Below are 12578 nucleotides of genomic sequence, written 5' to 3'. Positions count from 1 at the left end.
TCATTTTAAAGAAAATAAAAATTAGAAAACCATTAAATTGAATAAAGAAAAAGTAGAATTTCTAGCTTACATGAATTTTTGTGAGCTTTCCTTTGGCTTGATGGTTTGAGGGATCTACTCTTGTTTGCAACAAGAGTGGCCACCAATTCTTTTGAAGAGGAAATGGTCAAAAACTAATGAATTATCAATAAATTCACTGTTTTTGGCTCTGGGAGGAGGAGTAGAGTAACAGTGCATAAAACACTATTAAGCTTCTACAAAAGGGGAAGGCTTCTATTTATAGGAAAAAGTGAGCTTCAAACCAAGCAAACTGATTCTAGAATTTTCCAGATCAGTTTGGTCAATTTTTGGGTCAATTTAGTTCACTTTTTGGATCCAGCTTTGAATTAGGAGAGAGGAGAGATGACATATCTAATTTTATTGATTTAAAATTCAAAAGCAATGATGGGAAAAAGGTGCCTACTTCATGAGGGGGAATCCCCACCCTGAGGTGTCAGAAATTTATTTTCTTAATATTTCCTTTGGTCCTTACTACACTCTTCATCTTATGTGAGTATTTACTAATTTTTGGGGGGATTTTCTTTATTTCTTCAATTTACCTCCTCCCTATATTTGGATTTATCTTATTGGTCCATAGGAACCTTAATTTAAAAATTTCAGAAAATGTGGACCCTTAGGATAAGGCATTTTGAACAGATTATAATTTATTTCTAATGCACCTAAAATTTTTTTTGAACTTCTATTTCAGTGGAATTTATTTTAATAAGATGAGATATTTTTCCATCCAAAAATATTTAAAAACTGAATCATCTCTCTCTAGATGATTTTCTCTCTCTAGGCTAAAACAGGTAGAAACAAGATCTTTTATATTTTTGAAGAGGGATTTGATTACAGGGGAAGATACTGGACTTCTTGAGAGGCTGGGGAGGAATCTTACACCATCTAGAATGCTGCTTATGTCAGGTTAGGAGTGGTTATTCGCAAGTAGGTGGTTTTAGTGGAGGGGGAACCCTCGATCTTCTCACTAGCCTTCTCTTGCAAAAGAGGAGTTGCCTTTGGCTTTAATAGTGGGGAGCATGTGGAAAGTCCTCAGAAGCTATCATCTGAAAGGGGCACTATCCAACCTACTTGTCTAAGTAGTATTGTAGCAGGTCGTAACAATGTCCTAATATCACATGTGGAAAGTCCTCAGAAGCTATCCTCCGAAAGGGGCACTATCCAACCTACTTGTCTAAGTAGTATTGTAGCAGGTCGTAACAATGTCCTAATATCACAGGTTGTATTTTTTGTCTAAGCTTGTGTTGTTATTTTCTCTTGGTTGGCTTGACATTGTCGAGGTAAGTGGCCTTATTCATTAAACCTCATGTTTATTGCACCCTTGGGTACCGGGTTTAGGAAATGGACTTATGCATAGAGATATGGGGCATTGTCATATATGCCATCTAGAATTCTACTTATGTCAAGTTAGGAGTGGTTATCTATAAGTAGGTGGTTATAGTGGAGGGGGAGCCCTTGATCTTCTCACTATCCTTCTCTTGCAAAAGAGGAGTTGCCTTTGGCTTTAATATTGGGGAGCGTGTGGAAAGTCCTTAGAAGCTATCATTGGAAAGCAGCATTGACCACCCTGCTTGTCTAAGCAGTGCTGTAGGAGGTCTTAACAATGTTCTAATATCACATGTTATATTCTTTGTCTAAGATTTAAGTATGTCTTGGGTTAGAGCAATCGTGTTTTTTTTCCTATGCATATGTATGTAGCAGCAATGTCGATCGACCCGTCACAAGATCCTAATGTGGCCAATTTGTTGTCCATTATAAATGAGTGATATGGGCAGCAAGCTTGGTCGCAGTTACCCAGACACAGGTATGGTTCCATCAAACCTTTTCACATACACAAAGTTAATCTTTTATGCATTTTATTTGTCTTATATTTTAATCTCATATGCAGCCAGGCTTGCAGTCGGTGGGCCAGTCGATGCCATGGGGGCAGACTACCCCACTTGGCCAATCGACACCATGGGGGTAGACTACCCCACTTGGCCAATCGACACCATGGGGGTACTCTACCCCACTTGCTCATTTTAGGGCAGACCACACCTTTGATAGGCGTGGGGCCAAGTGGTGCAGGCCCATCACGGTATGGGTGTGACGAGCCTACACCACCTTCCTCCACTAGAGCCACCCTCGCTCCCTCATGTTCGTCTTCACCACCACGACAACGACGTAGTAGGGAGTCTTGGGGGGGTAGTAGAAGTGCTAATCTGGGGGGGGGAGCCAACTACTTTTGCTTTGGCAAAAGCAGCACTAGGTCTCTCAATGTGTCTCCCCAATAGGGGGAATCATTATCTACACATTATGAGACAGTCCCTAGGAGACCCATTCCACCGTTTGATCCACGCCTCCTACCATACACTGTGGATGCGAAATGGTGACCTCGTGATGGATGCACGAGGAAAGAAAGTCATGAATTGTATGCATGTACTTGCAAACCTGGAGTACGTGAACTCCTTCAAAAAGTGGAAAGCATAAGATGAACTTTCTAAGCAATATGTTATTGATGTGCCTAAGTCGGAGTTCCTCATGCCACATGAGGGTCTGTGTTTCTCCTACTAGGAGTGGACATATATTTCCATGCTTTGCTTACCTTATGCTTGATGGCATGTATGTAGGATGAAGGGTAGGAAGAAGAGGAGGATCCATATCATTACTGTGAAGAAAGTGAAGAGGACGAGGAATCGGATGATGAAGATCACTCGAAATCCGATGAGGATTCCAGTTAGACACCCACCTCTTCATACCTCTTTTGTAAAAACGTTATGTATATATGGCCAAAGGCCCATCAATTTCTGAAATATAATAACTTTTTGGGCTCGGTTGCATTCTCCACAACGTATGTGTTTCTTGTATTTATGTTTGTGTTACAAATCTAAAACTGTGACTCTATTTTAATTTGTAAAAAAAAAGAGCTGGGGCAGACTGGGGAGTCTACCCAGCTCTTTTTTTGCTGTGCAAAGCATTTGCTGCTCATCAGTAGCGAAAATAGTAGTCGCGTTGCTGCTGAGCATTACAGCAAAAATAGCAGTGTTTCTAGCAGCAAAAATGGCCCGACACCTAGTTGCGCTTCTAGTTATAAAAACGCTGTAATTTTTGCTACTTCTGTTGTACGTGCTTGTCGAATATAACAACACCGACAGAAGTAGAGTCAGCATTCAAAGGAGTGACTCCGATTTTGGAGACGGATTTGGAGACTGATTCAGAGAGGACTTTGTAAGATTTCTCCCTCCAACTTTTGAGGTGTAAAGGTGTAAGAACCTCCCCTTCTGTTCTTGAAATTATTCCCCTCTTTGAAATAGAAGAAAGATCCTTTTTTACCCTGTTTTGGCCTAGAGAGAGATAATCCAAAATTGAGATATCTTTGGATATAAAAATCCTCCTAGTGTCTAAAATGGATTCCCTTGAAATAGAAGTTCAAAATCAACTTTCCAAGGTGCATTAGGAATTAATTTATAATGTGTATAAGGGACCTTAGCCTAAGGATCTATATTTTCAAAAAATTTGGATTATGGTCCAAGTAAGGTTCCAATGGGCCAATTGGATTAATCCAAGTGTTGGGATAAGATAAATCCAAAAGAATAAAATAAAATACCCAAAAAAGAGTAAATGCTCACATAAGATGAAGAGTTGAGTGAGTACAAGGTTTATTAGTTAAAAATTATGAGATATTACTAAAAAAAATGAGATATTTTGAAATAATGATGCATTTTTGACACCTTGGTAAGGAAAGCAAAACTCTTAAGGCAGGTGCCTATTTCACATGTGTGGAAGGGTTTTTAATTTAGACAAATTGTGATATTTTTATCTCTCCTCTCTCCTGGATCAAGCCAAATAAAAAAGGGAGCCAAACTAGTCCAAATTGAGTCAAACTGAACCTAAAAAATTCTAGAACACAGTTGGACTTGGTTAGTGGCCTCCCTCACCTATAAATAGACCCTTAGTCATTTGTAAAAAAATATTGGAGTTATACCATGCCATTATTATATTAAAATAATCATATTTTCTATTATCCCTTAAATGTTTCTCTCTTGGGAGCTTGGAGCTCTCTCTCTCTACAACAACTCTTGGAGTTTATCTTCTCCTCTTGGTGGACCAATTGATTGGTCGGGGGCTTCACTACTAATAGAGAATCAAGCCAAACTTGGAGGTAAAATCGAATTTTATGATTTTTTTCAATTTATCTCAATGACTTTCTTCTTCTCAACCCCTCTCAAGCTTGAGAGGCTTTCTAAATGAATGTTTTAATTCAAATCATACTTTCCCTTTAATTCTTAATGCTTAATTGAGACAAAGTTAATCTTTATGCTTATTTATAATGATTTCTTTAAGTAAATCTCACTCTCTAAAAGAATAACCATCTTTATGGCTAATCCCCTTGAAAAAGGATGCTTCTCAATGATAGTCTCTTAATTCAAAGTTAAACTCTAGGCTTGATAAGTTAGAGATTAAGAAAATGGTATTTTTATGATTTTATGTTAACAAAATAATGGTTATTTCTTTTAGATTATTTATAAGTAGTTAAAAAATACTTTGATTGATTCTAAATAACAAATAGATTATCCTATCAATTTGGGAAAAGAGAAATAATGGAATTAGCTTAATCTAGTGGGATAATCATAATTAAGTTTATGATTATTCTTAAAATTATGATTTAAATTCATAGTTTTATTTTAAGCATAAAAGAGAAACTACCATCATATTTTCATTACAAGCGTTTTGTTCTTTAGAAAAAAATTGAGAATTATCAGTAATAGTCAGTGAAGCTATGGTAAACTTTTCAGAAAATAATACATATCTTATTTTATGCATAATGCTAAAAGAGGACTTCCTACCATGTTCTAGGATTGGACATCCTATGCAAAAGGAATGATTTTCATCATATTCATGAGAAATAATTTTATAATTATGCATAATTAACTGATTATGAGAAAAGAGTAAATTTTGGTAAATTTATTTTTTATGCAAAAAGAGGAATTCCCATGATATTTGAGATCCAAGTAATTAAATGGTAAAAGAGGAATTTTTGGCATAATTCAAATTATGAGTATTTATCAAAAGTGAAATTTTGAGTATTATTTTGAGAAATATGGGTAGAATTGATTTCTGTAAATCCCATGAATCTTTTACTTAAAAAGAAGAATATTAAATATATTTCACGTGAGAAATTTGAGAAAGAATATGAAAATATCCATTGAGAAAAAGTACCTTTAACTAGGCCAAGCAATTGTTAGAAACTTAGAAAAGTCCCAGCGGTATCAAAAGTAGAAAACAGTACTAAATGTAAATGCGATGTGATAACATGTGAATGCGATGTGAGTGGATGTGATGAGATATTGATGAGATATGATGCGATGTAAATGGATGTGGATGTGGATGTGAATGTGATGAGATGTGATGATATGTGAATGGGTGTGATGTGATGTAAATGGATGAGAATGAGATGTGAAGTGATAGATGTGCATGTGAATGAATGGATGGATGTGGATAGATGTGAATGAGAATGAATGGATGGATGTGGATAGATGTTCATGTGAATGAATGGATGGATGTGGATAGATGTTAATGTGAATGAATGGATGGATGTGGATGAATGTGATGGATGTGGATGAATGTGATGAGATGTGAATGGATGTGATGAGATATGGATAGATGTGGATGTGACGCCGTAATGAATGAGATGTGATGTGGATGTGATATGGATGTGATGTAATGTGGATGGAATGAATGTGATATGATATGGATGGAATGAATGTGATGTGATAAGGATAGATATGGATGGAATGTATGTGATGTGATGTGGATGCAATGAATGTGATGGATGTGAATGGGTGTGATGGATGTGAATGGGTGTGGTGAGATATGAATGGATGTGATGGATGTGAGTGGATGTGATGATATCTGAATGGATGTAAGTGTTATATGATAATATCTAAATGGATGTGATGTAATGTGAATGGATGGATCAGATGTGGTGTGGATGAATGTGGATCTAGGTAGATGTGAATGGACAAGATGTGATGTGGATAGATGTGATGTGGATCTAGGTAGATGTGAATGGATGAGATGTAATGTGAATGGATGTGATGTGGATCGGGGTAGATGTGAATGGATGAGATGTGATGTGATGTGATGTGAATCGGGTAGATGTGAATGGATGAGATGTGATGTGAATGGATGTGATGTGATGTGGATATGGGTAGATGTGAATGGATGTGATGTGATGTGGATATGGGTAGATGTGAATGGATGCCATATGATGTGGATGGATGTGATTATTAAGATATCGAGCTCATCTAGTGAGGCGGTGGACACTGATGACCCGCCTGGGGGATAGGCCCCACACTTACACCACTGGCATGGTTGGTGAGATCATGGGTAATATGCGGCCAGTGGGATGACAGGCTGTGTGACAGCCATTCTAGAGATTGGCATAGTTATAGCGCCAGCTCATTTAGTTGGGTTCACACTATAGAGAACCCTAGTATGTTTTTGGTTGAGTACCTTTCATATGAAGTGTACTCTTATCTTTCTATATGGTGTGTTGAGTGTTGAGTGAAGAAGAAGAAGATTTTCAGCCTCTCAACTTGTGTGTTCTCTTTTAGTGTGCTTGCAAGAGCTCAAGCTCTCTTCTCCCCTGCATCTTTTCATGGTATTAGAGCATGGTTCATGCTAAGGGCTGAGCTGCAAGCAAGAGAAGCACAGGAAGCGGTACGAGGGTAAGAGCTTCAACTACTCTTCCCTATTTGTGTTGGCGACTACACCCTTGTCAGGAGCTTTACGGGAGGCACCGGCAAACGATCTCTGATTGAGGAGCTTTCTTCATGAATGGGAGTAAAGCTATAAGATTGTTGGACTGAATTTTTTGAGCCACAAACGCGTTTTGAGCACGTTATGACCTCCGTTTTTTAGAAAGCAGCCGATTTCGAGCACTGCGGGTAAGTCATCAATTCTCTACTGTGCAGAACTCTGTTTTAAGAACTACAAGAAGACAAATTGGTTGTGCGGACATTGTGTATGCTACAAGGAGGTCAACAGTTGTTGCCATTGGGTGTATGTATGCACATTGAGGTCATTGGTTGTGACATTTGAGTGTAGTACAGTACCGTTGCAAAAAATATAGCAGTTTGTGCAAGACAAACCAGAGTGCTGTTTCTGGTAAATTTGTGTGTCTAGCAAGATGTCAAATGATGGCACAAACCAGATTGTTGCTGAGAAGCTTGATAAGAACAACTTCCATGCTTGGAGGTTTAGGCTGACAAGTTTCCTAATGGGAAAGGGTTACTGGGACTATATAGAAGGTGAGCATGAAGAGGCACCGGAGATACCAGAGATCAATCCGACTACTACAGATGTGAAAGAGTTCAAGGATTGGAACCAAGGAGCCAGAAAAGTTACGTATTTGCTCTCTATCAGTATACAGGACACCATGACTGGGCACATATAGGATGCCAAGTCCCCCAAGGAGGCATGCCAGGACACCTTGGTAAAACTCTATGAAATGAATACCGAGGCACGAAAGATATAGTTGAAGAATGAACGTCATACTGTGGAGAAAAAGAGTATGTCTATGAATGACTATGCATTGAAGATCAAGGATATTGTGGAATCCCTTGCATCTATTGGTGTTTCAGTAGATGATGATGATAAGGTGGAAGTCTATCTACATGGTCTTGGGCCACAATACAAGGCATTCAAGACGTCTATTCAGACTAGGGAAAACATTCCCAATTTCACAGATTTGGTGTCTATGTTGATTATAGAAGAGAAGAGCTTGGGTGAAGACTAACAGCCTTCACAAAACAAAAACAGTTCAGAGCAACAGGCCTTCTACACAAGTTCAGGAAGAGGACGAGGTACAAGAGGCCGTGGACGTGGCCAAGGAGGTGGCCGAACAGGTAATCAGAATTATGGCCGAGCAGCAACAACAGCAATAGTCCCAGAATTCACAACAACAACAGAGGCCAATTCAGAGGCAGGGGGAGTCAAAGAGGTCATGGAAATTGACAAAGGCAGTATAATGATACACGTGGATGCTTTTATTATGGTAAGCTTGGACATGTGTAGGCAGATTGTTATAAGAAGCAAGTTGACATGCAAAATGAGGAATTGCAGCAAAACAACTATGCATCCTCGAGCAGAAACAATAAGGATAATGAAATGTTATTTTGTTATGCAGCATGTAGTTAATGCCATGTCTAAAAATGTTAAAGCGTAGCACATAAAGATGATGTATGGTAGTTGATTCAGGTGCTTCAAACCACATGACAAGTCATGGTGGGGAGTGGTTCAAGGAGATGAAAAACCTTGAAAGACCAGGTTTTGTGGAAACAGAGGATGACACTACTCATCCAATTGCCCATGTTGGAGATGTGCCATTGTCTATGCAGGATGGCAAAGTGAAGTACCTTGCAGATGTACTTCATGTTCTAAACATAACAAAGAATTTGGTTTCAGTTGGCCAAATGATTGAGCAGGGTTTGCAGGTTCGTTTAACCTTGATGATTGTTATGTTGAAGACTTTAAAGACAAGTGCAGGTTGATTGCAAAAGGAAACAGAGTGGGCAGAATGTTTACGTTGAATGTAAACATGCCTTAAGTGAGTGCTGCAATGTTTGCAAATGGTTCAGGAATTGTTGCAGACACAGACATTTGGCATAAAAGAATTGGACGTGTGAATGTGCAGAGAATGAAGTCTATGCAGACTAAAGGAATTGTGACAGGGCTGCCAAAGTTTAAAGTTGAAGGTATGCAGATAATATGTGAAGCATGCCAATTTGGAAAGCAAACAAAGCATGTATTTCCACGTAACAGAAATGTGAGCACAAATGCACTAGATGTTGTGCATTCAAATGTATGGGGTCCTACGAAGACCATGTCTATGGGAGGTTGTAGGTATTATGTGACATTTATTGATGACCACACAAGGAAAGTGTGGGTATACTTCATGAAGGAGAAGGGTGAGGTGTTCAATCACTTTCAGAATTTCAGAGTTATGATTGAAAAGCAAACACGAAAATATGTAAAGTGCCTAAGGTCAGATGGAGGGGGAGAGTACTTCTCCAATGAGTTCTCTGAATTTTTGAAGAAGAATGGTATTCGGAGAGACAATCTACATGCAGATACACTCCGCAGCAAAATGGAGTTGCTGAGTGGAAAAATAGACATATTGCTGAGATTACGCGAGCATTGATGGGAGAGAAGAATATGCCGCATAGCTATTGGGCTGAGGTTGTTTCTATAGCAGTTTACATCATGAACAGGACTCCAACTACAGCCATACATGATGTAACTCCAGAAACTCCAAAGGAGAGGTTTACTAGGGCAGAAAACTTGATTTGTCTCATCTAAAAGTTTTTGGATGCATTGCATATGTGCATGTGCCAGATGAGCTGAGAACTAAGCTAGATCCGAAAGCTGAAAGATGTGTGTTTATTGGATATTCCCTTGAGCAAAAGGGATACAGGTGTTATAACCCTGCTACACGTGAGTTGAGGGTAAACAAGGATGTTGTTTTTTATGAGATGAGCAGCTGGTATGCTGCTCAAAAAGAAGCTATTGGGGCTGATGTGAGTGGAAATGTGGTTGCACAGAAAGCAAGTCAGCAATCATAGTCTTTGAGTGGACCAGGAGAGTCCTCATCTAGTGGTTCAGTTGATAGACCATGGAGTGACAGGCTGCATCATAATACTAGTCCTGCAAATGTGATTAGTATATCATATAAAGGCAAAGAGAAAGTGGTTGAGCCCCTTAGTATGCCTAACATTTCTGCAAGGCATTCTCATGTTGATGGAGAGTTTAGTGGCTCAGAGATGAGCCTTGATGAGGAGCTTGGGATACCAGCTATGAGAACACCTGGTGTAAAGAAGGCTATGGAAGCCATGAATGCAAATCTACAAAGATCTGGGAGAGTGAAGAACCCTGTGCAGAGGTTTACCTATGATGGTTATGTGGCACATCACTATGCATACATGGCAAAAGTTGTGCAGGTTGTAGAGCCCACATGCATTGATGAGGGTATTGGAAATGTGTGTTGGGAGAAAGCTATGGGTGAGGAGATGGATGCACCATATGGAAATGAGACTTGGGATCTAGTGCAATTGCCTGAAGATAAGAAAACCATTGGATGCAAGTGGGTGTACAAAGTAAAACATAACAGTGATGGAAGCATAAGCAAGTACAAGGCTAGATTGGTAGCCAAAGGATATGCACAGACATATGGCATTGATTATGAGGAAACGTTCAGCCCAATTACCAAGATGGCAACAGTGAGAGTTGTGATAGTAGTGGCTGCATCAAAGCAATGGTCTTTACATCAGATGGATGTAAAGAATGCATTCTTGCATGGGAATTTGCAGGAAGAGGTGTATATATTGTAGCCACATGGTTATGAGGATGTGAGTCACCCCAAGCATGTTTGCAGGTTGAAGAAAGCCTTGTATGGCTTAAAACAAGCACCAAGAGCATGGTCTGACAAGATTTTTGAATATCTTGTCACTATTGGCTTTCATGTAGCCAATCCAGATTTCTCGTTGTATGTGAGACACAGTGATAGAGGGGTTGTGCTTGTTGTCATCTATGTAGATGACTTGATCATTACAAGGGACCATGATGCAGAGATATTTGATGTAAAGATATTGCTTAGACAGAAGTTTGAGATGAAGGATCTGGGGGAGCTCAGATATTTCTTGGGCATTGAGGTGATTAGGTCACCACATGGTATTAGATTACTGCAGAGATAGTATGGCTTGGACATGTTGTCCAAGTATGGTATGACAGGCTATAAGCCTATCTTAGTGCCATTGGATCATAATGGCAAGTTGAGTGCAGATTCAGGAGAGCTTTTGGAGGATCCTACTATGTATAGGCGCATAGTAGGAAGCTTGATCTACATGACGATCACGAGGCTGGATTTGAGCTATGCTGTTGGGTTGGTGAGTCAGTTTATGCAGGTTCCATGGAAGTCGCATTTGGATGCATTGAGACGCATACTGAGGTATGTGAGGTCTTCTTTGCATTGTGGACTATTTTATGAAACTGGGACAGAGATATGTGTACATGGGTACACAGATGCTGACTGGGCTGGTAGTATCTCAGATAGAAGATCTACTAGTGGCTTCATGTTTTCTTTGCGAAGTGCTGCTGTGACTTGGAGCAGCAAAAAGTAGCCTATGGTGGTTGCTCTATTCAGTATACAGAGCCCGAGTACAAAGGTGCTGCTATGGCAGCATGTGAGGTAGCTTGGTTGAGAAAGCTACTTACAGATTTGGGTCTATCAGATAGACAAGTTGTCATTTTCTGTAACAACATTAGCAGTATGTAGTTGGCCAAGAACCCATTTTTTCATGCTCGCACGAAGCATATAGAGGTCCACTACCATTTTGTGAGAGAGAAGGTCTTGGCAAGAGACGTTGACCTTGTTTATGTCAACACACAGAACAAGTAGCTGACATCTTCACCAAAGCATTGGGTACAGAGAAGCTCTGCAGATTCAGGGCTTTGCTTGGTGTACATGAGATGGAGTTGAGCTTGAGGGGGAGTGTTGAGATATCAAGCTCATCTAATGAGACGGTGGACACTGATGACCTGCCTAGGAGATAGGCCCCACACTTACACCACTGGCATGGTTGGTGAGATCATGGGTGATATGCGGCCAGTGGCATGACAGGCTGTGTGACAGCCATTCTAAAGACTGGCATAGTTATAGCGCCAGCTCATTTAGTTGGGTTCACACTATAGAGAACCCTAGTATGTATTTGGTTGAGTACCTTTCATATGAATTGTACTCTTATCTTTGTATATGGTGTGTTGAGTGTTGAGTGAAGAAGAAGAAGATTTTCAGTCTCTCACCTTTCATCTTTGTATATGGTGTGTTGAGTGTTGAGTGAAGAAAAAGATTTTCAGTCTCTTACATTGTGTGTTCTCTTTTAGGGTTTTGTGAGTGTGTGTGTGCTTGCAAGAGCTCAAGCTCTCTTCTCCCCTGCATCTTTTCAGTGATGTGAGGTGTATATTGAGCATACCAATTCCAAAGTTGCCGGAGGCAATAGAAAACCAAGCAATAATGGAAGCATAGGTGGCACTAATCCGTGAAGAGCACATTAAGATTATAAGGGACATCTAGAAACGAGGCTGATAAAGATAAAATAGAGCTGGTAAAAGAAGAAGCAAGATAAAGATAAAATAGATCTGGTGAAAGAAGAGGCAAGATTAGTGTGCTCAGTGTTGGATGCACAAGAATATCCCCATAAGTATATGAGCTGGATGCTGAAACGATGAAGCAATGGGAGGGTCATGTAGTAGAAGACCTTACGAAGGTGTGGGGAACTTAATTGGAAACAGACAGTAGTAATGCAAGTTCCCACACATTTATGCAAATAGATAACTCTCCACCGGTGAGGAGACAAAAGTCCACATGGAGGATATAGAAATCTAGATCTAGCTCTAACCTCAGGCCCGGAACTACCAAAAACACTCAAGGCACCAACCGCTTGCGGAGTGGAAAATAAACGAGCAGTAGTTGAGGAGGCACT

Source organism: Cibotium barometz, chromosome 2 (assembly GCF_041138505.1).
Source record: "Cibotium barometz isolate CiBa-2024 chromosome 2, ASM4113850v1, whole genome shotgun sequence".
In the NCBI taxonomy this organism is placed as follows: Eukaryota; Viridiplantae; Streptophyta; class Polypodiopsida; order Cyatheales; family Cibotiaceae; genus Cibotium; species Cibotium barometz.
The sequence above is the reverse complement of the archived record's forward strand: the minus strand, read 5'-3'. Positions refer to the sequence as shown.